Genomic DNA, 27,276 nt, shown 5'->3' on the forward strand with positions numbered 1-27,276 from the left:
CCTCCTGGTGCTTCCCAAGGAGCAGAAGGGGTTCTCCAGGCCAGTGCCTGGTATTTCTAGGTTAAGGAGTGTAGTCTCAGTTCTGGTGGGAAGGAGAGCACTTGCTCTGGTTGCTTAATCTCTACCAGGCTTCTGACAGTTTCCCCTTGCCTTACCTTTACCTTGATGTTATCAGTAGGACTCACATTTGGTCTGGAAGAGGAATAAATCTACCTTGGCCACTTTGTGTTGCTAAGTTGGAGATTGGAAAATACCAGGCTTTTCCTAGAAAAAAGTAGGAATAGTTGAGTGATGTGCTTATTTCTAAATATGATCCATTCTGCCCTCCATTTATCAGAAAAGATGATCTTTTTTTTTCCAAATCTTTTTTTTTACATTAATTTTGAGAGAGACAGTGGGAGTGAGGAGAGGCAGAGAGAGAAGGAGAATCTGAAGCAGGCTTCAGGTTCTGAGCTGTCAGCACAGAGCCTGATGTGGGGCTTGAAGCAACAAACAAGTGGGATTGTGACATGAGCCAAAGTCAGACGTTTATCTGACTAAGCCACCGAGGTGCCCCAGAAAAGGTGATCTTCTTAAATACAAATCTGATTAGGTAATTTTCTTGCTAAGGTCCTTCCATATTTTCCCTATCATATCTGGGGGAAAAACTCCAAATTCCTTACCTTCCCCTGCATGCAAGGTCACATTGGCCTTTCCTTTGCAGGCCTTTCTAACCCACTGTCTGCTCTTCCTCTCCTTTACTGTGCTTCAATCCATTGATAGTCCTTTAGGCCTTGAAGATGCCCACTCTTTCCTACCTCAGGGCTTCTGCATACACTTTTCTAACTCCCTGCAATTCTGTGCCCCTGTTTTCTCTTGGCTAGTTCCTCAGCTGCTAGTCCATCCCACTTTGGGGTCATCATCTCAGAAAGATCTTCCCTTTCTCTGTCATTTTCCATCTTTATATCTTCCTTTCTTTATAGTGCTTGTTAGAATTTACAGTTGTTTTACTTGCCTGTTGCTTTGTTTTTTTGTCTCCCCCCCCCCCCCCCGAATATAAGTTGTATGAGGGCATAAGCTTAGTCATACTAGGTCATTGTTCTATTTGTTAAATAGATGAAGGTAGAGGTTTAGTAACTTTTTGAACCACAATCAGTTAAAATGTGGCTGGGAATTTAAGTACATGCCTGCAAGTTGATCTGCACAGACACAGGTGTGTTTCTTGCCATGTAAAGTCTATCTCTGTAGTCATCCATTTTTTGATTCACTAGATAGGCATTTATTGAGCACATGCTAAGTGTCATCATGTTTTAGGGATGGGGCTTATGGGGACAGAAATGGAAGACACTGTTTGCGACTTGAAGTATCTCACATCCTGGCAGGAGACCTAATCAATAAATAACTAGTTACAGTGGAGTCTGATAAGCCCTGTAGTAAAGTGCTGAAGAGGAAGGAATCCTCCTTGGCTCCTGAAGAAAAAGAGATGAAGATGGTTTCTGGAGAGGATGCTGCATGAGCCGGAGTTTGGAGGCACATCTCGTATTTATTATACTGGAGCCTAATGTAATGCCAGGAGTACTTGAGACACTAATGAAGTTTGGTTATTGTACTTGAGAATAGGAGAACCAGAAAACTGTGGAAATGAGGATGTGTGGAAACAAGCTCTAAATAAAGCAAAAGTAGCGTAGGAAAAGGAATGGAGATGTGCTAGAATATGGCCCATTTGAAGAAATGCAGAGACCAGTTTGGGAGAGGTAGAGGGGGTATGTTGGGGGGTGGCGGGAGATGAAACTAGCCAGGGCACAGGGGCAGATCATGAAGCACATTATATACTGAATATGAAAGGGAAGCCATTGAAGGACAGTGGTATGAATGTAGCTTACGTTATTTCGAAGCAACAACTAGAGAAAACATGCTTGTTTCTGTTCTATTTGGGTAAGAGTTTTGCCAGAAGATTTGATGCATCCTTAGATCAGACTTCTTTTGAAAAGTGTAGGCTTCTATAATGCTGATTTTACAATTACTTTGCTTTTTCCTGAGAGAAACTCACTTTAGTGCCTGGCAGTCATATGCTGTTTACATTCTTAACCACTTTAAAAATACCTCAGAAACTGCTATTATACTCTTCTCTGCAGGCCTAGGAAGAAGAATTGACCTGTAACTTGCTTAGTGAAACCCTCCCTGTACATGATTTTCCCCAGGTAGAGGATTGGGGCATGCAGGGTAAACTGCAGGCCCTGAATGTGTCTTTGCCTTCCTCTTTGGAGCCAGAGACAGTCTGGAAAGAAATACCTTCTTAGGTTGAGTTAAGTTCAAAACAACACGCAAGGCACCCAATTTACACCTGTGGGGAAAGAGGAAGCTTCAACTAGAGCTAATTGAATAGCTTTGCCCTTATAGCAGCTTCTTGTGTTTCTGCTAGTGGAAACAAGGCCCCTGGAGAACTAAGAATCAGGTGGCCTAGTTTCCCTGGGAATCCTTGTATTCTGGAGAAGTACAGGATTTCAGAAGAAATATTTCCTGTTTTTTGAACACGTGGAGTGTGTGCAGGATAAGTAATCTATGAATTCTCTGACACCTGCAGGGGGGCCCTCAGCTTGACAACAAGCTGACAATGGAGAGCAGTGTCTGGGTGTGGGCTATGGAAAGGGGACCCCAAAGCAGAGTACAGGGTCCTACCCTGAAAGAATCCACCATTTAGGGCTTCACAGATACTTGTCTCTGGAGGACTATTCAAGTAGTAACTAGTGAGTCATGACAGATCTGAGCAGACTTGCTGAGGAAGTCTTGCAGAGAAAGAGGGGAGTGCCACGGGATGGGATAGCCAGACAAGGCTTTCCAACGGTGATGAATTAGGAGCAGGACCTTGCATTAATCTGGAATTTGACTTGAAGAGGAGATGTAAGGCCATTGCAGATAGGTGGAAAGCAACAGAAGGTGATAGATAACCAGAAGTATCTAAAAGTCCTATCTAATCCTATCTCTGCCCTGCTTACAACCTGTCCCTTATTCCTCATCACCTGTAGAATAAAGTGCAAGCCCTTAGCCTGACATATCATTGGCCTCTGCTTAGCTTTCCAGCTTCCTCATGCTTCCCAAATTGTGCTGTGGTCATTATGACTTAGCAATATCTTCCTTTTATGCCTCTTTGAGTACTCTATGCTCTTTCATGCCTTTGTGATTATGCCTTGAATGTGTCCTCTGCCTAGAATGCTCTTTCTTGCCCTGTCAGCCTGGTGAAGTCTCACTCAATCACCAGAGCTCTTCTAAGACCTCACTAGCTGTCCAGGTCATTTAGTGATGGGAGTCGGGTTAAGTGTGTTGGGTCTGATTCCAGAGCCTTTGCCTTTCACCACTGTTCTGTGGCCGGGTCTTAATATATGAAGGTGACTGAGTGATGAAATGGAGAGGTCAATGCCACTGAAAGAAGAGTTTAATAAAATGCATGATTTTTCTAGAAACAAGTGGCATGGCTTGCCACCCAGGGCCACAGAGGAACACCAGGAAGCAGAAATAGGAGCAGAAACAGGTTTATTGGGATTACCAAGGGAAGGCCAGGTAGGGCAGGGTAAAGAATTCAGGATTGGCTACTTTACAATAGGGCATTAGGAGTGGTCTCTTGTTGCTTGTTACCTGACCCTGGGATGATTGCCTTTTGAGGTATGTAGTCTAGATAGAGGACTTTTGTTTTGGACTGCTTAGTTTGCTTCCAAAGGCAAGCTCCTGGCTTGGTTCTTTGCTACCTGGAACAATTGGCTAGCCCTAAAAGAGGCAGTCTTTCCCTTGTCAGAAAGGTTTTTAAAAAAATTTAAGCTTAAACATCATAATATACAGGGGAGTACAACCGCTATGCTATCTGTAAGGAAGACTCCATTATTCACAATAATTTCATGCTCTTCAGAGTTAGTCTTAGTGGGTGAGTTGAGCACTTTGGGAAGAGAAGTGAGTGCTCCATGTTCTAATTCCTTCCTGCTATGTTACTTTGAGCAAGACCTATTTTACCTGTGGGCTTAATTTCTCTCATTTGTAAAGTGACTACCTTGGTCTTAAGTTACCTACTGAGTATTTTTTTATTCTATCAATATATTCAGTTTTCTCATAGTGTAGGAATATTGGCAAAGTTTAGCTGATGGATATAGAATTGTACCCAAGCACTTAAATGAGTGATTTCTTCTTGAGTGTCAGAAATCAATTTACTGATATAATACTGTCTAATATCAAGGTAGGGATTTAAAAACAAACTGAAAACAAAATAGGACTCGTCTTTGTAGGAAGTTGGAGGAAAGAAGGATAAAATGAGTCAGATAGATTTTCTCTGTGTTGGCCTTGTGACCTGAGGCAGGATTACCCTCTGATTCTCAATTTCCTCTTCTGGAAATGGGGTACTAACATAATATACTCCTCAAGGTTTTTGTGAAGATTAGATGTGGTCATGTGTGTAGAGATCTTTGCATAGTATCTGGCGTATAATACATAGCTCAGTGAACACTAGCTGTGGATAGTGGGTTGGTGTCATAGGGACTGTAAGGGATATGGGTAGTTAATTGAATTTTTAGGGAGACCTCAGGCTTTGTTCACTAGCAAGTATTCCAGTTACTATTTCAATTTCAGGTTGGTATGCCCTAGAACTCAGAGTCAGGTTTTTTGTTTTTTATTTTTGTTTTTTTTTTTTTTGTAGTGGTGATGATACCCCTGACATCTTGGATATAAGTATTAGTATAGCCCAGGAAAATCCTGAATACTAAAAGTACAGAATATAATTAATGGCAGTAACAATAGCTGCAACAACAATATAACAATGGTCAGATCTTTCTACAGAGCCTGTGCTCTTGACCATTTTTGTTTCCCTGAGATTCCTGAGAGTCCTCCTTTAAGGGAAGGGGGAGGCCAGTATTATTATTCCATGCCTGAGACACTCTGATGTGTGCAGTATATAAAGTGTCTGCTGATGACAAAGCAAGAGCTTGTGTGATGTCATCAGATGGGCAGGGAATAGCGCTTGTGAGCCAGCTGTCTGAGGTACTAAAAGTTTCAGAATGCATTACCCTTGGAGAGAGATTCATTGACATCTTCTACTAAAATACACATGTAATCCTGGAAGGCATGGTGCATCCATCCTTTACCATGTTTTCTGAAATCATAAATCAGATTAGTAAGTCTCTTGGGCAGGAGGCAAGGGAAGGTATGGAACATAGGTATTCTTTCACTTCTAACAATAGTTGAATACTAAACTGTGTATCTCCTCTGTGCCCAAATCTATTTTTCTTTTCAATGGTTTTATAGTTGAGAGAAAGTAATCTATGTAGTACTCCGTATAGTATTGCATTTTGTAATACAAGAAAACAAAAATCTTTTTTCTAAATGAAAAATACCTTTGGAAAGCTTGTAGTAGGTATAGGCTAGTTCAAGCTCAAGCTTTCACTTTTTACTTAAACTTTCCTGATCTTCATCATACTCTCTCTCTATGTATATAAGTACATGTCCTTTCTTACTTATTGCTTTATTGACTGCATTTAACTTATATTCTCAAGTTACTGAATAAAGTACCCTATTATGAAAGGCCCCAAGGAAAATATGAAAATCAGTAAATAAAGGACCTTTATCCTCAAAAGTCTTATAATATAGTGGAGAGACAGGTTACAAAGCTGGAGGGCAGTGGGTGCCTGAGTTAATGGCTATGGAGACACAAGGGAAGACCATGGATACCACCAAGGATGAGACAAGAAAGGAGAGCAAGGCAAACATTGAGGTTTTAAGTTTGGATTATTGGAAGAACCATGGTGCCATTGGTTGAAAGGGGAATGTCAAGAGGAGAAACAAATTTAGGGGAATGGGGATAGGATATGTTGTGTGTGATCTAAATATGTCAGGTTTAGGTGACCTAGATTTGGATGCTGCTTAAGATGTTCAGCCATGTTGTCATCTCTAGTGAAGGTGAGTGTATTGCTGAGTTCTACCTCAAACTCAGGCCACTTCATCTTCCTGATACTTATTGCACAGGACTTTGTGCTAGGCAATGAAAATGGATTAAAAAGATACAAATGGCATGATCTTTGACCTCCCAGAGTTCGGTTGAGTGGGTGGGACAATTTGTTTTCAACAGTGCAAGGCACTAAATAGTGCTATGGGCAGTGATGTATAGAAGGGCAGAAGAAGAAGCCATAGGGGGCAAGCTTGAACCTGAAAGCAGCTACCTGTAGAGGATATTCTGAGAGTCCAAAGATCAGCATGACCTGGAAGACCTTCTTGATGAAACTATCCAAAATAAATAGACCTCCTTTCCCAGCATCAGGCTTAGGAAAAATGAATAAAGACAGGGTAGCAAGTGTACGTTTTTATAGTAGTAACCTTATTTATATATGTGGTTAAGGCAACGTCCCTAATTGATTTTTATCTTTGTGCAAGGAAAATGGTTTTTTTGATACCCAATGAAGGGGAATTAATGCTTTGGCCCCTAGGAGTAACCATTGCTACTGGGGGTGGGGGAGCTGAGGGAAATCATCCTCCTCCTTGCCTGCCACTTTACTACTCCACTTTTATCAGGGTGCATTCTGGGTTCTCTATCTCCTAGAGCCTGCTGGCAGTGTGTTGAGATCCACTCAGTGTTGACTGCCTGTTACTGCTACTGAGCTTTGTTCTTATTGGCAGTGGTGACTATGACCTTGGAGTCTAAACTTTGACAGACTGCAAATATGATGGGACAGGCACCTGCTTAATGTGGTTATCGTCTGGGGCTGCCTTTGTCCCATGGATATGATTTTAGAGACCCTGTATATTACTCGAAAATCCTCACAAGGGAAGTTTTCCAGTCTTATGGAGGAGGTATTGAAAGGAGCCAACTTCCTAATGGTTATTTATGTGGTCATGACAATGGGATTGGGGGAAAGTGAGAATATATTGGAAAACATTCTTGGGACAAGGCAAGCATTCGAGTACTATGGAAATTTAAGAGCAATTTCGGGGTTAGAAAATTTAACTTTGGGAATAATAGTTGTTACTCTTTCTTTAGAGTATACACTGGTAACAGATAGTAAGGAGGTCAGAATAAAGGCTCTACTACCTCATTAAAATAGTGCCATCTAGTGGTGAATATTTCAAATTGTAGCTAGGTGCCCAGAGAGTTGTCCCAAGCCCTCAGGGGGCTTGGTTTAAAGATCAAGCAGTATTTGTAATGTTCTCATTCACTTATTCATCCATTATTTCACTTAATTTATTTATCATTTACAACACAATGGGCATTTTGATGGGTGCTTTGTGGGAAGAGGTGAGGAGGACACCACCAACCCTGAACTCAAGGTATGCACATGGTAGACCCGTGATTACGGTACAGACATAAGAGCTCTGGAAGAAGTACACTGGGGACCCAGATGACTCAGATGTCACAGAGTTTTCAGTGACATTGCTGGAAAGCCCTCTCATGTATATAGAGGACTTAATTTACAGGGGGGATATCAGCAAGGAAGAGACAAGCTATTAGAAGTGTTATCCACTTGAACCTGGGTTGGATTCCTGACCCTGCCAGAACACTCTTTTGGGTTCTCATCGTATCTCTGCCCTTACCTGTAAATCAGGTAAAGGAACTGATTTAATCCAAACTGAAGGAACTTAAGTTTGTTGCCAAATGGAGCTCTCTTTCTATCATGGGCTTGGCTCTCGGTATCCTAGGATACAACTTGATGGACACAGGTGGTATGTTTAAAACCCTGGCCATTTTTTCAGGAACCAATTAATAAACTTGCACATGACTTATCGGGCCTTTGGTCATTTATATTTTCCTTTTCTTTATGCCCTTGGAGTTTTATCCTAAATCTATTCTTTCTGTAACTGTCTCTGTGTGGTCTACAATTCTCTTTTGGAGGAAAACTCATTGTGCGATCCTGTGGAGGTATCTTTCTAACTCCAGGGGTTGTTTTCTCTTAAAACCAGCCAATAATGTTGACCTACCTACTTTAATGAGTGTTGGTAAAGTGCTTTAATTATGAGTTAGTATTTTATACCATCTAAACACAAGCAAAAGACTTGTTAAGCCTTTTCTTCACTTGTTGTAAGTTTCATTGTGTGAAGATTTCCCGTCATACTGTTTTGGGTAGAGTTTAACACTTAAAAAATGTCTAGTTCATTTACTTTTTTTTTTTTTTTCAACGTTTTTTATTTATTTTTGGGACAGAGAGAGACAGAGCATGAACGGGGGAGGGTCAGAGAGAGAGGGAGGCACAGAATCAGAAGCAGGCTCCAGGCTCTGAGCCATCAGCCCAGAGCCCGACACGGGGCTCGAACTCACGGACCGCGAGATCGCGACCTGGCTGAAGTCGGACGCTTAACCGCCTGCGCCACCCAGGCGCCCCTAGTTCATTTACTTTTTAACACTATACTTCTTAAGTAAGTCTTTTCACTTTCCTTTGAACTGGATCTTATGGGTTTCCTTAGTTTTGTCCTCCTTCCTTTCCCTATGTTTTTTCAAATCTCTTTACTTCCCATGGTGTGGCTCTCCTTTATGGTCATAATTCTTACCTTTATTTTTCTTCTTGCCTATCCAAACTCTTTTTAATCTGTTATTTATCTCTTCTGGTTCTGCCAATTCTACGTTTCTCTCACTCTGTTTGACTTTTCCATGTGTCTTTTGTTATGCTTCTTTTGGTGTCTTGATCTTTTAGTTTCTACCTCTCACAAGTTTGTAGGTAGTTGCTGACAGAAAGTTCCATGTTGAGTTTGTCCAAGTGACTGCCATTGGAACACCACTCTACTGGTCTGAGGGAGAGAAGAGGTCTGTCAGGAAGAAATAATGAATTTATGTATTGATTCATTTATCAGACATGGATTAAGTTAATGTCTAGTAGGTATCAGGTATGGTGGTAAGGGCACAGATAGAAGAGACAAGTTGTTGCAGATACATTGACAGATATAACGAGATTGAGATCATCCCTGCTTTCAAAGATCTCATAGTCTAACGAGAAATAAATAGGTCAACAATTATTATGATACAGTTACGATGGGGCTAAAACAGAATTAGGTGGAAAGCATTATGAACATGCAGAGATCTGAAATAATAGTGTCTGAAAGATGTGGGAAAAATTCACTATGCAAGAGGCATTTGGACTGGGACATAAAGAATGATTTGGAGGCTTATTGGAAGTAGTTTGAAACCATGAAGGGTATTACTGGGTGAGAGATGAATTATGGAAACATGAAGCCTTAAATGCATGTGGTGGGTCCAGGGAAATGCAGATGGGAGATGCGGGGATATAGTGGCAAGTGATGAGACTAGAGATATGGGAAAGAGACAGTTTGGTGGAGAGTCTTACATTCTGTGTGATGGAGTAAAGGAATCCTGTAAGTACTGGGGAGCCATGGGTGGATGGCACTTAACTATCTGGATTATGTGTAGGGTAAGGGGATGGATAATAGTGAATAGATCTGTTTGACATTACAGAAGTCAAATGGACAGAATTGGTGACTGATTGGATGTGGAAGGTGAAAGGCAGTGGACATTAGGAAACGTTTGCTTTCATTGGCATATTTACTCCCTAGGATTTCAAATTGTCTTGAGTTCCATCCTTTTTTTATCTCCTAGTGTTGCCTTTTGTAGTAGGATCCTTTTGTAGTAGGATCTTTCCTAAAGAATCTAAAATTTGAAGCCTCTTTTCAGCTTCTTGGAGAAGGCGTTCTAAATCGTGGTACTTCTGTTTTCTTTCTTGGATTGGGCTGACTTGTCTGTCCAACACTGGTGGTTCTCAAGATAATCATTGGTTCTACTCTAAAGCTTCTGAAGGAGGCAGATGATGGGAAACAGTGTCCCCATAATGTGTATGTGGGTAGTGGTGGTGGTGTTGAGGGAAAGCTAAAGAGAATTTCACTTAATCATTATATAGACCAAGTCCCCTGTAATTGTTGATTGGGTGGAGGGAGAAATAATGCAGAATGGTGGATAACCTGAAAAGTACATTATTTTATATTAAATTATTACATGTGGAGGGAGAGACTTGAGAAGTCTGATTAGCAGGCTTTCCCTTCTTGCTGTATTTTACTTAGGTCAACATTAAAATTGTTGTAGGTTTCTCACATTCAAATAATGGAGTAGGGAAGGATGTCAAACTGATAAATTTTATGGAGTCTTCTGACCAGGTTAGGATTCTTTTTCCTCAGGAGGATTCACTAAGAGATAATTACCCTGAATTAGGATATGACCTAACATGGTGATTTAAATGACAGACATCAAATTTGAGGTCTAGCAGCACTTCCTGTACTCTACAACTCAATCTGTTAATTCAGTTGACATTTTTTAGATTACATGTTTTTTTTTTTCTTTTTCAAGGTCACATAAAATTCATTAACTCTAGGGGTTTATGATTCTCCCTGCACTTCTCCAGTGTCTTGAGTGCATAACACATTGTTTCATCATAAGTATCCGAATATTTTTGTGGAGGCAATGATGCCCTTGTCTTGAGTCTTCATCAGGTGCATTAGATTGATTGCATTAGTAGTCTGACTTTTGCATCCTTGCTGTATCTATGCACTTTGAGCATATGGCATTGTAATTCCTCTCATTGGAGTTGATTTCTCTGCCTTTAGATTCTGAGTTGCCACATGACTTTCTTTGGCCAGTGGAATGTAATTAGTTTGACTATAATTTTGATGTTTGACCATTGACACATTTAGACTTCCACCGTTCACTTCTCTACCAATGTACATCTGGCTTTTACAAGAAAATACATATGCGCCTCCTGAGCTTTTCGCATCAATGGGAAGTTTGAACTCCTTAACCTGCATGACAAATCCTTCTCCATTCCCACCTGTCAGCCAGCCAATGTAAAAGCGCAACCTTCTTTCTCCTCTTATGCTATTCCAGATTGTCTTGTGTCTACTCTGTTCCCCCAAGAAGTCTCTTGTATGAATGATAAGCTTTCTTTCACATTATCTTGGTGTGTGAAATATCATCAGTCTTGACATCCAACCTATTAACTGGGGAAGGTGGAGAGGCAGTGTCCATCTCACCTCCACAGCATGACTACAAAACAACTGTTCATCTATGTGATACTTGCAGATGTTTGAAAAAAAATGCCTACACATTTGTGCTTCAAGTGTTGCTCCGCTGTCATGGCCATGAGAACATGCATGGGCTAGCCTGCTGGAGGGTGAAATACATGGAGCAGAGACTGGTTGCCCTGTCACCCCAGTCAGTACTCAGTCAACAGAAGTGACCCCAGATATGTGCGCAGGCTAAGCTAACATCAACAGAGCTTTCTAGTCAACCCACAGTTAACCTGCAGATGATGAGTGAGGCCAGTCATAATCAGCTGAGATTAGCTGAACCCCAAACTTGGAAGCTAAATAATGTTTGTTATATATCACTGAGGTTTGGTGGTTGTTATGCAACACTGTTGTGGAAATAGATAATGGATAAACCAAGTGTGGGGACTTCAAGACTGACCATGGGATAAATAATATAAAGTCTCCAAACTTCAACAACTGTTATTGAAACCAAGTCCAAAAATGAACCAAAGGATTATAGTGCAGCTCACGGTTAGCCCTCTTTCCTTCTGTTTTTAAGAGTTTATTTTGTTTAATTTTTGTGTGTGTGTGCTAGGACTCTTAATAAGCAATTCAAAAAAAAAAGCCTTAAGTAAGATTAGCAATTTGCACCTTTTTAAAAAATTAACAGCACTCTGTTGTTTTGATATTGAGCTCCATTATCAATTTGCATCTTTAAAGAGGTGTAACCTTTCTCAGATATTTTGCTCTGTGTTCTTATATTTAACTAGCAAGACTTGATTTTTACATTGCTTATGTTGCATTTACTTCTGCACAATTAAAGTAAGAGGAAGAGAACAAAAAACCCAAGTCTTCAGGAATTAGGGGCATGATGTAGATTTCTGAAACGTGGGCTATCCAGGACTGATGGGAGATCCTGTCAAGGAGTCCTTGATATTAATAAAGGAAGAAAAGTTCTAGAATTTCAGGAGACATATGAACCAAAGTTTTTGCATGCTTAAATGATTGCGTACTGTGTCTTCTTATTAAACCAATGCCAGGGTACAGCCTGTCATGAAGTCTTGAACTCTTTTCATATGACAGGTGCATCTTGACCATGTCCCCTTTCCACTTCATTTTGCCTTGTCAAATGTCTAGCTCTCCGCACCCAGATCCTCCAAAAAGGAATTTCTGGTTGGTCCACATTGGGGTCATCCTTTGCTTTCTAGTGTCATCTTCTATAGAAAGAAGATTCAGGTTGGTGGCAGTGAAATCCTTCTTCGCAAGGTAAAGGTACACTAAGTATACTTTATTGCTTAGAAAAACAAAATACTAACCATAATGTCCAGCAGAAGGAAAATCTCTTAAAAAACTAGAATGTTAGTAATAAGCTGCATTTTTTTTCTGGTACCTATGTCAAACTTTTAAACACTTCTGCATCTTCTGGAATTCAGTTTGAACCTAGTCAGTGAATTTTATCAAACTATGAACCAAACTGATACATATATTTTAGTTTTTCAATAATGGCCCTGTTTAAAACTGGAGCTTAATTTATATTTCCTTAATTTCCTGAGCTGGAACCAGGCATCAAAATTTTCTTGAGCTGAATTGATACTCTGCTGACTTAAATCCCTGTTGAGATCCTAGGAGAGGGCAGTAGTTCTTGGCCACTTTTCAGAGTTGTGTGTGAAATCTGAAAGTCTTGGCTCTATCCTTGATAAAAGCCAGTTTCACCTTGAATGAACTTCTAGTGGAATAAATAAAAAAGATGATGTCATTCATTGCAGAAGAGGGAAAAGACATGACCCATTCAGGCAGATTTTATGTTTGTCTTCACCATGTAATTGAAATCATTTGTTAAATCTTACTTTTGACATCAGTCCAAGCAGTTTGCCAAAGGATATGTGAATGTGTTGTTCTCTGTGGCAGTGTTCTCTCAGTATTTATATGGAATTCCCTTCGGGGAACCTGATCCTGGAAATTTCCAAGGGACAGTTGTTAATTTCTAGTAATCATTAAAGTACAAATAGTCCCCCAATTTTTTTTTTAGCTCCCATATTTCTTTAATCTAAATTATAGATTTGGAGGGGCACCTGGATGGCTCAGTTGGATGAACACTCAACTCTTGATTTCAGCTCAGGACATGATCCCAGGTCTTGGGATTGAGCCCCATGTTGGGCTCCATGCTGAGTGTGGAGCCTGCTTGGCATTCTCTCTCTCTCTCTCTCTCCCTCCCTCTCTCTCTCTCTCTCTCTCTCTCTCTCTCTCTCTTTCTCTCCCCCTCTCTACCCTCTCTCCCCTGCTCACATCTCTCTCTAAAATTTTTTTTAAAAATTACATTTTTGGAAAACATATATACAAATATATAATCTATAAACATAATGTATAAAAATAATTGCATCACTTAGAATTTGAGAACATATTAGCCACATTGGTTAATTTAACCAAGGTTAATTCTAATAATGGACTCATTTACTTTTCCAAAGATAATATAGACAGGACTTTCTCACGCATATTGAAAAACTCAAAGAGGAATAAATAGTTAAGGTGCCAAATGTGTTTAAGAGTTGTTATATAAAATGGGCTGCATTTGAAAATAAAGAAACAAAGATGCCTAAAAAGATAAGGCATAAAAGGAGTTAAGGTGATACTGAGTAGGTTTTCCAAAAAAGTAGCCACAGGAACCATTAACAAAATTTAGCCTCTGGCTCAACAGTGAGTAATAGGGCATTCAAAAGAAAAGATGTGGTGGTCTTCACTAATGAGGAGCTGGCACTGCAGCTGAATTTAAATTTCAGGCGACCACTGCTCTGATTTTTTAACTTTTTCATTTTATGTTTTCTAAACTACAAAGTAATCTGTTCTTGTTATAAGTGAAATGATGTAAAGATGAATAAGGAGAACACGAATTATTACTGCCCCTTCCATTTCCAGCCCCATGCTTTTCAAGGATTCTGTGTTAGCTGACTGGTTTGGGCCTCTCACATTTTACTCCTTTTTTCTTACGTACAGATACGTAAATACATGCTCATGCGTAATTCAAAAAAAATCGTACTAAGTAGGACCATACTATGCACATTAATGTGCAGTTTGCTTTTTCCTTTGGAGTATATCCTGGACAATCCTGAGAGAGAATAAACACAGCCAGTTCTATTCTTTTTCATTTTTATTCCTACTTTCTTTATGTGAAAGTATGTATGCACACACAGAGTTTTACATAAATGGGATTGTTTAAAGTTGTTCTGACTTGCTTTTTATTGTCTTCACTGCCTTTTTCCTCTTTCTCTACTCCTACCCCTTCCTTTTCTCTCTCAGCCTTGTTTATACCTACATACACAATCTGGTGTACATCCTTCAAGTACTTTTCTCCATTCTCATATAAGCCTTATGCACAGGTGCGTGTGCACACACACCCATGTAGGCAGATACATTTCACTTTGTGTCTTAATACTAAAATGTGCTTCGGGTTGAGGTTGGACAAGGTGTCCCTTTTAAATCTCTCTCCTGGATTCCTCTTTAGATCTTATCTCATGAAGTTTCTCAGTGGTTTTGGCCTTAGCCCACTGATCTTATTATTACTATTTTTAATAAAAGCCATCTAGGTTATTTCATGCATTCATACAATTTTATTACCACCCTTTTGCTGTAAATGTCTAAATCTACATTTCCAACTTTTGGTGTGGATATTCAACTTGCTGCTGTACATTTCCACCTAATTTTTCCATAGGTACCTCAAATGGAACATGTCCCAACTCCTTCCTTCCCTTCTGCCCTTTGCATTCCTATTATTTATCGCAATTGATGCTATCATCATCCATCTGGATGTCAGGCTAGAAACCTGCTACTTAAAATCAATCACCAAATTCTGAAAGCACAATAGAACTGTTAATATCAACATTCTATTTGTTCCTTCTAGAGTAGAAAATGCAAAATATTTATCAAGATTTAAAACAAAAACCAAGAGAGACCATGAGCAGAAGGAGAATCTGGGAAAGAGTACTATGATCCCAGGGAAAAGAAGAGCAATCGGATTCAAGCAAGCATGGACACTCAAGCTACATGGAGAGCATACCCCTGGTCTTGGCCTCCACCCATTGCCCATGCTAGGGCCTTCCATTCTAGAAAAGTGACTTCTATGTTACTGCTTTTGTGTCTCTGCTTCTTCAGCCAGTGTGAGCAATATAGAACATAGATTTGACCTTTGAATGACTTAGCATTGTGGTACATGGATGAATGTGGCTTCTTTTAAGGACTAAAGTTAGTTCAGATTTAACCAGCAGAAGAATAACTGAGGAAACAAGGACCATGAGTGATGGAGAAAGCTGCCATCAGAAGGCCACTGGGTTACTTGTGTGGGCATTGGACAATAGGCTGACAAGACTGCTCTCAGTTCTTCTGAGGTATCATACCAAATCAGCCATTGGAGTGAATGCTTTCTATATTGTGTGTGGCTGGTTAGTATACTTAGTCTATGTTCTTTCTTGTACTCTAAGAGCTAGAATAAATGTCCTCTGTAGCTCCCCGAGGCTTAATTACATTATTGTCCACTGGAAAGAGAGTTTAGATATTAGGAACCAGAAAAATCTGGCATATGTAACTATGGATACAATGGAACAAAGTGTTGGGAAGAAGATATAGATGGCAGTGTTGAAATAAGACTGGTAATGGGAAGGAAGAGGAACCTACAGTTCTGATGATGAGTGTTGTTTTAGTGAAAACCCTATTTTATCATCATTGATTTTTTTTTAAGCCTTTGAGGAACACTTCACAAAAATGATGAACTAAAATCTCTGGGTCTCATTTGTCATGGATACTTAGTCTCCTTACAGAGTATTTTGGTAGTTTTGGCAGTTGTTATGGATATGAATCTTAAGTCATCAGGATTTTTATATTAGAGTATGGCAGTAGAGCAGCCATAGGATGAGTTGAGGTCACTATGATGTTAGGCAACATGTCTGTGATGAAGAGCATTGCAAGATTAATGAGAACTGAAGGTTCCTTTGGAATTCCTTAGTCTTCTCCTTGGCGGAGAGGTTCATGCTTCACAAGCACTTAGGAACAGACCATCATACTTCATTCTGGCTACCAACTGCTGAAAGCTCTATGTTATTTAATGAAAAGTTTGAAAAATATTTTATTGTCCTGAAGGCAGGTTCATAGCACAGGGATCATCTTTCTGGTCTGAACCTACTCCTGTAGATCATACATGTGTAGGAGACTCTTTGAATATGGGCATTTTCAGATAAAGCCTGGATTGTTAGTTAGGTACCATTGTGGTTGCTTTTTAGTAAGGGAAATCGGATCCAATTTTCAATGAGAAGTGGTTTGGCTCTCCATATCCTCAGGGAGGGATTAGCAGCAAGAAGTTACGGAAGAGAGCTATTGGTTCCAATATTAGTAGGATTCAGATTATTTGGAAATTATAATGGAGTAGGAATCAAACATTTTTGCAGAAGCAGAAGGCTAGTTTTTGGTCAGTTATGTACCTATGTATCATAATTTCATAAACCTTGGTCCCAAAGATGTCTAGTAAAACAAATGAGTTCACATTCTAAAAAAGTCTGCAATCTTCACATTTAGGGGCACCAGAAAAAATGGGAGTTAATAGGATCATCTGGTTTTCCATCTCTCCTGGGCCAGTGCCTAAATGTGGGAGCATAGAACAGCTGAAGATAAATGATGAGAGCTGGTCTAGAACTATTTTCCTAGACCTTACATTTAAAAACCAGCTAATCCTAATCATGTACCGTGTTCCCATTGACGAACAAAAATAACTACCATATATAATGATGTTCTTGTGTGAGAGGGGGAAAGACTGGAGGTTTATGCTGCCCCTTTAGAAAAATTCCCCCTTTTCTGTCTCCTCTGTAGGAAGTGTCAGAGGTAAAATGAGATGACCAGCCCTAGGAGGTCACCCCAATTTAGTCAATGCTAGCGGATTAGTATTAGCTAACTAGGGGGACAGATTTGCTATTTAATCTAGACTGAAGAAAGCAGAGAGGAAAAAGGGCCAAGAATGCCATGGACTTGAGAAGCCCCCCAAACAGTGATCTCAGAGAAAGGAGTAGAAGGTTGGTCACTGAGTTCTACAGAGTTACTTTTACCCAGAGGGAATGTAGGGTTTTTTTTTTTAATGTTTGTTTATCTTTGAAAGAGGGAGAGCACGAGCAGGGGAGGGGCAGAGAGAGAGAGGGAAACACAGAATCCAAAGCGGGCTCCAGGCTCTGAGCTGTCAGCACAGAGCCCGACATGGGGCTTGAACCCATGAACCATGGGATCATGACCTGAGCCGAAGTCGGATGCTTAACCAACTGAGCCACCCAGAGTGGCCTGAGTGAATGTAGGTTTTAACAGCAGTATTAGCCATATAGGAAGCTTTGGGCTGTAGGGTAGAGAGGTCCCAGTCACATCTCTTGGGGTAGCAGAAGTTTTGCTTTTGGGAGCATTCAGTTGCTTCAAAGCCTTATTTTTTTGAACAAGGTATGAAAAAATAGGGAAAAATATATCCATTTCAAGGTCGCATGAAAGTCACAATTTAAGTAATGTCCTTTGCAATTCTACTCCATCTGGGGAAATTGCTTGCTACTCCCCTTCATTCTTAAGGCCTTCCTTAGGTGTTGTTTTTCTGGCTTTCTGCACTAACAAGATGGCGCCTGATGGACAATAAATACACTGCGCTGGAGATGAATTTCAAATGTGGAGTCTATGAGCAAATCTGAAATTTAGCCAAGTATCTTCTCCTGTTCCTACTTTTTATTCCTTATAATTTCCAAGAAACTTCCTGCTAGCAGACTTCTCAGACAGTGACAAACTGAATCCTCATTAAAACAAAGAAAGGTTAAGGGGAAAAAATAACCTATTTAAAATGAGGTAACTCACCAGTCTTTCAGCTGTAAATTGACAATCGGATTTATATAAATCCATAATTGTATCTCTTTTACCTGCAGTTAGGCTAGTTAATGATGAAAAAAAAAGTATACAGCTGATTGTGTAGCTTTAATGAGGATTCTTTTTACAGAGTTAAAAAAATCCACCAAATTAAATTCTGCCAATTTACTCCATTGCAAATTGAGCACCACCCTGTGAGCAGGGGGAAAAAAAAAGAAAAAGAAAAAAAGAAAAGAAAAAAAATCATCAAGTAGCTTAAATCAGTTACAGCTAAATGTGTAAGTCAGCATGTGCTTTAGCCTTTAGTCATGAAGAATATATTAGATTTTAAAAATAAATGGCTTTCTGCTGAGTCTTCATTGCAATGGCTTTCTGACTTTTAATTAAATTTTTAGTACTTGTGGATGCTTCCTCATGTACTCTGGCCACAGAGCTCGAATTGCCTCCATCATTAAGTGGAGTGGAAAACCAAATTGGAGATTATTAAGCTTGTTCATTTCTTTGTTATCGGTAGCTGGTGAGTCTCTCCTTTTTACTTGTTAAATAAGGATGGAGCTTTCTACCAGGATATTTTCCAAGAATGAAATAAGCTCTCGTAAACAGAGCATGATTAGCCCTAATTCGGGAGCTTGTTAAATGTTCCTCATTATACATTTCTGGTCTGTTTCATCAGTGTTAAATGAACTTAATGTAAATTAATAAAAACAGGTTTGCATTATTTGTAACAGGATTGAGAGTAAAGAAGAAAACTGTAAGCAACACTAAACTCAGCAACTAATGTTGAAGTTTGCACTTTCTCTGCTGCCCTTTCTGTTCTATGGAATTGAATAAACTGTTCCAAAGTTTTAATATTTAATCTTTTGGAATGGAGCATTACAGTTTAGGTCTTATATTAGAGACTTTAATTGCTAATTTGGTGCTTTTCTGCAAGTCTTGTTTTTGTTCCTTTTGAACTCCCCAGAAATAAAGAGATTTAGGAGAATAATGTATTGTATGAACCAATCTTCAACAAAGGAATTTGAATTTTTATACCAACAGGGTTAAGAACAACATAGTTTTGGCTATAGAACCTAATAGTTGGTTGGTTTTAAATTCTTGTTTTGATTTATAAAAATGAGTGCATTGCAGATGCTTCAAGGCAAATGTGTAATGTAAAATTCACATTGTTTTAAACAGTGACACTTCTCAAAATACAAGCCTGCTTCTCCTAATTAAGGAGAGAAGCCAAACTAAAAAGACTTAAACATGCATGGAAGGTCAAAAAGCTAAGGGCCAGTAATCTAAATGATAACATGATTTATCTCTAAGATGTGGAATTAGATGACTATAAGCAAGTAAGAATAATTGGGGAGCCCAGCATTTACAATTTTGGGACCTTCATTAACTCAAATAGGATGTGCCTAAATTGCAAATTCCTTTAGATGATGATGTCAGGAAGACGAGGCTACAATGTTTTCAAATTTATGGTTATTGTTGGGACCAGTGGGACATCTGTATTTGGGGTCATGGTTATTTGTTAACTCCAAAAATATTGTAAATGTGCAGAAGAACTGAACTAGTATTTAAAATTTTTGAAACCAAGTTAAAACTTGAAAATCATGAGAAAAATGTAACATGGAGGAGTTCTCTGGAACTTTTTACTGAAAATTTTGTCGTTTCTCTGACTAACAGTGGATGTTAACTATTTGTTTAACATTAGTGGAAACACATGTAGCAAAATCTTTATTTTCATTAGAATTCTCAGAGAACGTCTTGTTCACCATCCAGAATAATGCAAACAAAAAGTATATGCCACCAATACCACCCATGGCAGATAGAACTAATTGTTCACAGAATGCATTTCTGCTCAACTTGGATTGGCCCCAGAATCCTTCTTAACACAATAATCCAGGCAGCTCCTACCAATATATTACAGTTGTTATGTAATGAGGTTTTTTTTTTTTTTTTGCCATCCCTATTCTAATTGGTGAAATTTTGGATTACTTAGAGTGAGCTAGAAAATCTCTTTAACTTTGTGGCTGAAACATTTCAGAACATTTTTGGCCTTAGAGTATGGTGAACACATTTTAATCTTCATGTCGTGACTCATTTTAATCTTCGCTCCTTGAAGAACTTGTCGTAATTCATTGCCAACATTATGAAAATTAATTTTATTTTCATAATTACATATGCATAAAGTACATCAGATTGGACGGAAATCGTACTGAACTGAGGATATTTACTAGAAAATTTCTCTTCCTCCTTCCCTCTTCCCTTCCTTTTTTCCTTCTTTTCTAACAAATCTTTGATCCCTTGGGATTTGGTCAAATAACCGAGAAATAATTTAAGTTTTCCAAAGCATGGCTTGGAGGAAAGGCAGACAGTAGGCCTTCTGAAATGACCAGTCAGTGTTAAAATGTTGTCGATCTGGCTTTGTCACAGGACTCTCCACTGTGAACCTCAGCCTCATTCTGCTTTGTTGCTCTGTTTATATTTTGCCCTAATTCAGTTCTAACTGTATCCTCTGGTATTTCCATGCTCACATTCTTGTTATGAGTGAGCTTCTGTCCTGGGTCCTTTTACTGGATTAAGATACACGTAGCCCTCTCCTGCCTTAATCCCCACCTAAAGCATTAACAATCCATTCTGGTTAGTTGACAGCTTTTATTTGCACAACGCTATTTAATAGTTTGCTGGGTTTTTAGTCAATGTATTTAGTGAATGAAAACTTACCCTTGTTGGTGTGTACTAAAGACCACCAGTATTTCTGTGTTTCTGTGAGTGTGTGATGGTCCCACAGAAAAATTCAGGCATTTCTGAAAAACTTCAGAGAATCCAATTTTTACCTTATAAAGAAACGTAGGGGCGCCTGGGTGGCTCAGTCAGTTGAGCATCTGACTTCGGCTCAGGTCATGATCTCATGGCTCGTGGGTTTGAGCCCCACATTGGGCTCTGTGCTGACAGCTCGGAGCCTGAAGCCTGCTTCAGATTCTGTGTCTCCCTCTCTCTCTGACCTCCCCTGCTCTCACTCTGTCTCTCTCTCAAAAATAACTAAATATTAAAAAAAAAATGTAAAGGTTTGACATGAGGCCTGCATGTGGACTTAATGTGGTAACAATAAGTGGCTCTAGATTATAAAAAAAAAATTTCAGAAATACACAAAAGTGATAGTATTTTAAAATATGAGGAAAAAGGAATCATAGGTCTATAAGATAATAATGATGATGATATTACAGAAAATATTAATTGAACACATACTATGTGATAGGCAATATTGTAAGAGCGTTATATGCATTAACTCATTTCATAACCACAACTACCTTATGGGGTAGCTACTCTTATCCCCATTTGATGAAAAAAGACACTGTATCATAAAGACAGAAAATGAGTTGGTCAGTGTAAACAGATAGCAAATGTCACAGCTGGGAACTGAGTCCAGGGAGTCTGACTCTAGAGCCCACATTTGGTTTGGTTGCTTTTCCCAAAGCTTAGTGCTGTGTTTTCCTCTTAGTATTCTTGAACTTAATATAAGAAAGGAGCTATGTAGGTATAGTTACCACATCATAAGTCAAGCTCTTGGCAGAAATAACAATGCTAGAGAATAGAGGAAAAATAGAGGCTTCTGGAGGCAGATAGAACATGGGAATGCCAAAGGACATTCATTTTTATCAGTACAAAGGTGCTAACCTCCAGGAAGTCAGAGTGAAACCGGAATCAGAAAAGTGTTGCTGAATTTCAGACTTCGGATAAAACTGGACCTAATGTAGGATTATTCTTTGTTACCAACTTCCCTTATTGCCTCTGGTATTGGGGGAAGAAATGAGATAATCGTGTTCACAGGCATCAAAGGAGGTGAGTAACCAAAGCTTAGAGTTGGTATAAATAAAGCAGGGGCAAATCAAGGTGAGGAGCTGGGTCAAAATCTACCATCTAGTTAGGCAGGCATTGTGGAAGAAGTAGAACAAGGAAACTAGAAAGTGCATGTAGGTATTCCAAGTAACATTGCATGGTGGGGATAATGGGGGTGGGGGGCCTGGGACAGGGGTCTGGACATTGGTTACCACCCCAGTCATCTGGCAAAACTGATGGTGGTATACTCTGGACAAGCCAGTTGTCATTGTGTTTTGGATGGATTCTAAGAAGTTACCTTTTGGAAAGAAATTACTGTGATTTTCGTACTTAGCATCTAATTTGTATGAGGTCTTACGCAGAATCCTAAAATGAACACAGTCATCCTTGTTGGTAGTTTAAAAAAATTACCAACAATCATGTTTTCCTTTGACCTGACTCATCCTTCCTAATATTAGCAATGCTGATTTATTTAGTTGAGAGTCACCTGGACAAGTGCTGTCAGCCCTCTAGTTAATTTTTGTTAAAATTCTCTCTTCTCTGCCACGTTTGAGGCAGGTACTGAAAGGGCCCAGGTAGGTGCTACTTTATACAAGTAGAACATCATCTCTGCCAGGCGTTGTTCTGCCTCTTGGTCCTTTATCAGATGAATGTACACAATGTATTAGACCCTATGCATATGACACCAACACTTGAAAAAACTCAATGGGGGAGATCTGTAATTGTGACTTCTGACAGCTCTAGTTTATTTCAGGGGGAACAAAGAAAAGCAAAGGAGGGAACATTACTTATTCATATAATCTTGGGGAAATCTTTTTTTTTTTTTAAATTTTTTTTTCAACATTTTTTTTTTTTATTTATTTTTGGGACAGAGAGAGACAGAGCATGAACGGGGGAGGGGCAGAGAGAGAGGGAGACACAGAATCGGAAACAGGCTCCAGGCTCCGAGCCATCAGCCCAGAGCCTGACGCGGGGCTCGAACTCACGGACCGCGAGATCGTGACCTGGCTGAAGTCGGACGCTTAACCGACTGCGCCACCCAGGCGCCCCTAATCTTGGGGAAATCTTAACAGGTGGTGAAATCTCTTTCTAGAATCCTATGTAATCTCATCAGTCAAAAGTAATTCTTGGGATATTTAGCCCAAGTAAGGATGGCCACACAGGCTGCTCCGATGGACTTCTTTGGGAAGGCTCTTAGACGACTTTTGAGTGATTTTTCATTTATGTTTGCCAACTTCATAGATTTTTCCCAGCAGAAAATACAAAAAAGCAGAAGGAAACCCTGAATATATTTAAAAATGATGTCTATTTCTGCACAAACTTGGCAGAGAGGAGTTTTCTCAGAAACAGTTGAGTTCATGGCATCACTCTGACAGGGCAAAAGTCTTCGTTGAACAAAACCATTTGCCTTCCCCCATCCTGCCCTTCCTTCAGTTTGCCTCTGCAAAAACAGTCCATGGATAAATAAACTGGCAAAATTGGGAAACCAGGTGATCACAGCAAAATGATATAATAGTAACAGCTACAATTTATTAAATAACCAATCTATGGCAGGTGCTTCACTGGTACCATGTCTTTGAACTTTGATGGCAGCCCTGTGAGATAGGTGTTGACCCTGTTAGTTGGGATGAGAAAACCAAGACTTAGAAAAGTCAAGTGACCTGCTAAGATCATCCAACTATTCAGAGGTGCAGCTGGGGTTCAGGAACAGGTCTGCTGGATTGTAAGGCCAGTGCTTTCAACACCATACCTGCCATGCTGCTTCCCTATGGTACCTGCTTTTTAAAATTTTGCGTCCCCTAACTCCCGCCAGAAACAAAGGAACAGCTGTTGCCATGTTACCAAGTTAAATACTGTGAGGGGCCAGGCAGCCTCACCTGGATATTTCTGATCACTGTGTGAGAGCTAATGCTTTGGGTACAAGCTTCAAAAAGAAAAAAAAAAAAAAGAGGCTTCCCCAGGCAGGCAGGTGGGTTGGCTAGCTGGGATTAAGGCACGGGGACTCTTTGCTGAGCAAGGTGCTCCTTCCTGTCAGAACACATTTCCGTAGAGCCCCGCAAGCTGGTAGCACCTCCTCTTGCTTCTGCCTCCTAGTGGGCTGTCTGAGGGAGGCTATACATATGTATTAAGTTATTAAGCGGTGGTATGGGTTCTCACAAGTTCAAACACAAAGCATGCTGTGTCTCTGCTCCAGCATCTCCAGGAGGGCCTGGATTAATAGAAATGCAAATAGAGCATCTGCACAAGGCCATATGATTAGAGCCTCCCCCTCACACCTCAAAGTCAAGAGCAGAAAAACACTGCATGTGAAACACAACAAAAAATGGTGATATAATATGCAAAGTCTGTTACCCGTTTCAACAGCAGTCAGCAAAACATTTCTTCTCACACCACTCACAACAATTTCTGCCCCAACTTTATTATGTAAGCTCATGTTTTTCATCGGCATAAACTTGCTGTTGGTGTGTTAGAGTCCCTACTGACTCCTTTATTGCCTGAGATTCTGCACACTGCTGTCTGGCCTGCTCTAGAAAGAGGCTCTTAAAAAGAGAAGTGCGGCCTTCATTTCTATCTCTGCTCTCTTCATCTCTTTATGCAAGGGTCCCTTTAATGCAAGGGTCCCTTTAATGCAAGGGTCAAAGAAGCACTCAGCCCAGAGTTTACTTTTCAGTTTTCAGAGAGGGCCAGGAATCCAAACTTTCCAGCCTTGGTCTGGTGTGAGTCACGGCTTCCACAAGTTGGTTCAGGCTGTAGGGCCGAGTCATAGGTCTTGTCTCCATTTGAGCCCAGTAGCCTTCCTCTCTTCTGTGGCTGCAGTTTTAATTCTGTACACTGATGGGGACCATATATGAGCACCTAGCCCCAGTGGTGTTCCATAGGTTTATGCGATGATTTAATTGCATGAGAGAATTGCATGACTAAGAGGAAAAAAAAAAAGTCTGCTCACCTCTCCGTGCATGCTGTGGGCAGGAGGGGATCCATGTGAAGGAGTGCGGATGATTTAGTGCAGTCATCCCGCCTGGAGAAACTGCTTGAAGTCCACATGCAACTGGCCCTTATTATTTTTTTAAAATACTTATTTATTTTTGAGAGAGACAGAGCACGAATGGGGGAGGGGCAGAGAGAGAGAGGGATACAGAATCCAAAGCAGGCTCCAGGCTCCAGGCTGTCAGCACAGAGCCCAAAGCAGGGCTCAAACCCACAAACTGAGAAACCATGAGCTGAGCCAAAGTCTGACACTTAACTGGTTGAGCCACCCAGGCATCCTGCAACTGACCCTTCTTGGTCTCTTCTTTCTGCTCTTTCCTGCCTCAGAGTTAGAGGGGACAGTGATGTGGCTGAGAATGAGTCATGTCTAGGGATGGACTGTGAGGTGATGCCAAGCCAAGATAGTTGGTATTTTCTAGATTCAGGCAACTTTATGAGTTGAGTGACTGCTGAGCTGTTGGAGAGTTGATGGACTCATCAAAAGGATGCTTGTATTTTTCCTTGTATTTCTAGAGAATGTTATTTATTAGGGGGAATTGCCTACAAATTGTTGCAATAGATTTTCTGAGCTTATTCATATAAAGCATTCCATCTACCTCCTTATTCACTTACTATCCCTGCCCCAACACCATTCCCTATCTCTTCCCTGGACCACTGCCATCATTTTAGGGCCACTGGGCTCTTTCCTGCTGCCATTCAATTCAAACATACACACTTCTTCCAGATTCATCGTTCAAAAACACAAGTCTGATTAAGTAACTTCTCAGCTAAACATCTTCAGTGATTTCCCATTGCCTAATAAATAAAATGCAGTCTTCTAATTTTGGCCGTTAAAACTCTCTAGGCTGTGGCCCCCAGCTGCATTTTTCAACATTTTAAACTGCCTATATTCCATTCATATCATGCTATTTTCCTTTCTTTGTAAACACCTTCACACCATTCACCTCACTGAAAATGAAGCTCCTCTCCTGGTCCATACCCACTCATGGATCTATCCTTCAGGACATATTTGTTTTTATGTTTATCTTTTTTGAGAAAGACTGCAAGTGAGTACACTGGGGAGGGGCAGAGAACCTTCAGGAAGTATCTTAACTGTTACCTTCTGTTGGAAGCCTACCAAATACATCCCATGACTACATATCACACTTCGTCCCTCTTTTTGGCCAACATCCCACTTTCCCCTATACTTGAGGCAGTGCTGGTCACTTGGGTAGGCATGCAGTAGATAGTTGTTGAACAAATGAGTAAATGCTGAGTGAATGTGCATCTCTGTCTTATCTACCCCTAGAGTTTGTGAGATTCCTGAGGAGGCAACAGTGTGAGGTAGCAGAAATAAACAGGGTTTTAGGCTAGAGAGGACTGGTCCCGAGGCTCTTCGTGGCCATTTATTAACTGAGGGACTGTGGGCAAGCTACCTAACTTCTTTGTGCCTCACCTGTATTGATGCCTGTTGAATGTGTGAACTTTGGTTGTGCATTTTTTTGTTCATATGCATATTCTTTAATCCCTGGAAGTGTTGAAAAGCAAAGTATTGCCTGTCTCACAGATAGAAAACATTCTCCTCACATATAAATCATGGCATGAACTGACATCATAATACACACCACAGACCTAGTAAGATTTCACTTGAAAAATAATGAGGCAGGGAAGTATTACATGATCACTAGCATCTCTCTCTTTGACAACTAACTCTGAACAATAGAAACTATATTCTTGCTTGTAAAGACTGTACGTTGTGATAGTTTAACTAACTTGGGCACCCAGTAATAGAAATGACAGTGCTGCTAATCTAAGTGTCTATGGTGAAGAATTTCTTGGAAAAAGAAAAAAAAGGAGGGAAAACTTCCCACGGTGATTTCTTGCATCTGCAATCCTAAATCTAATTTAGTATTAGTGCTCCTGACAGGAAAAGAAATTTCAGGGCAGTTACTCACACTTCTGAAGGTTTTATTTGGTTTAACCTCAGAAATAACTGTACTGATGGTGCTGAGTGCTCTCAGATGCAGGTTTTTTTCTCTGAAATAATGGACTCCTGAGTTTCTTCTCTTCCTAAAATTAGGTCTGAGATGCTGTCGGAGCTTCCTGATGAGTGGCTTTAACTACCATGTGATGTTAAAACATAAAAAAGTAATCCCTTGCCCACTTAGTAAGGTGTTTTTTTGTGAGCACATAAGAAACCAGGAGACCTCACTGACCACACCATAGATTTTAATGTGATGGACAATGGACCTCGTTGGAGCCTCATGTCCTTGTTGTCATGCATCTCTCCTGTGAGCCAGGACTCTCTTTGTTCCACAGCCACTGAATTATGGGGAGAGTTCCATCCATGTCCTAGATACTCTGGGGGAGTCATTTTCATGTTATTTATAGTACTGTCTCCCTTTTCTTGATATTTGTCCTTTTCTTACAAAACTTCCCTCTGGCCTCTTGTTGAACTACAGTAGTAAACATAAAACTCCTTTTTCTGTTGGCCATGAGATAAATAACTGAACAAGAAATAGTTAATCTTATCATGAACACGACAGGTATAATACTGCTTTATGTCATAGCTCTGGCAGGAGGAGTTCTAGTTTTGGTATAGGATGTAATTTAACACAAGGCAAAGTTTTTATTTTTTTCCTTGTC

This window comes from Panthera uncia, assembly GCF_023721935.1.
Source record: "Panthera uncia isolate 11264 chromosome C1 unlocalized genomic scaffold, Puncia_PCG_1.0 HiC_scaffold_4, whole genome shotgun sequence".
Taxonomy (NCBI): domain Eukaryota; kingdom Metazoa; phylum Chordata; class Mammalia; order Carnivora; family Felidae; genus Panthera; species Panthera uncia.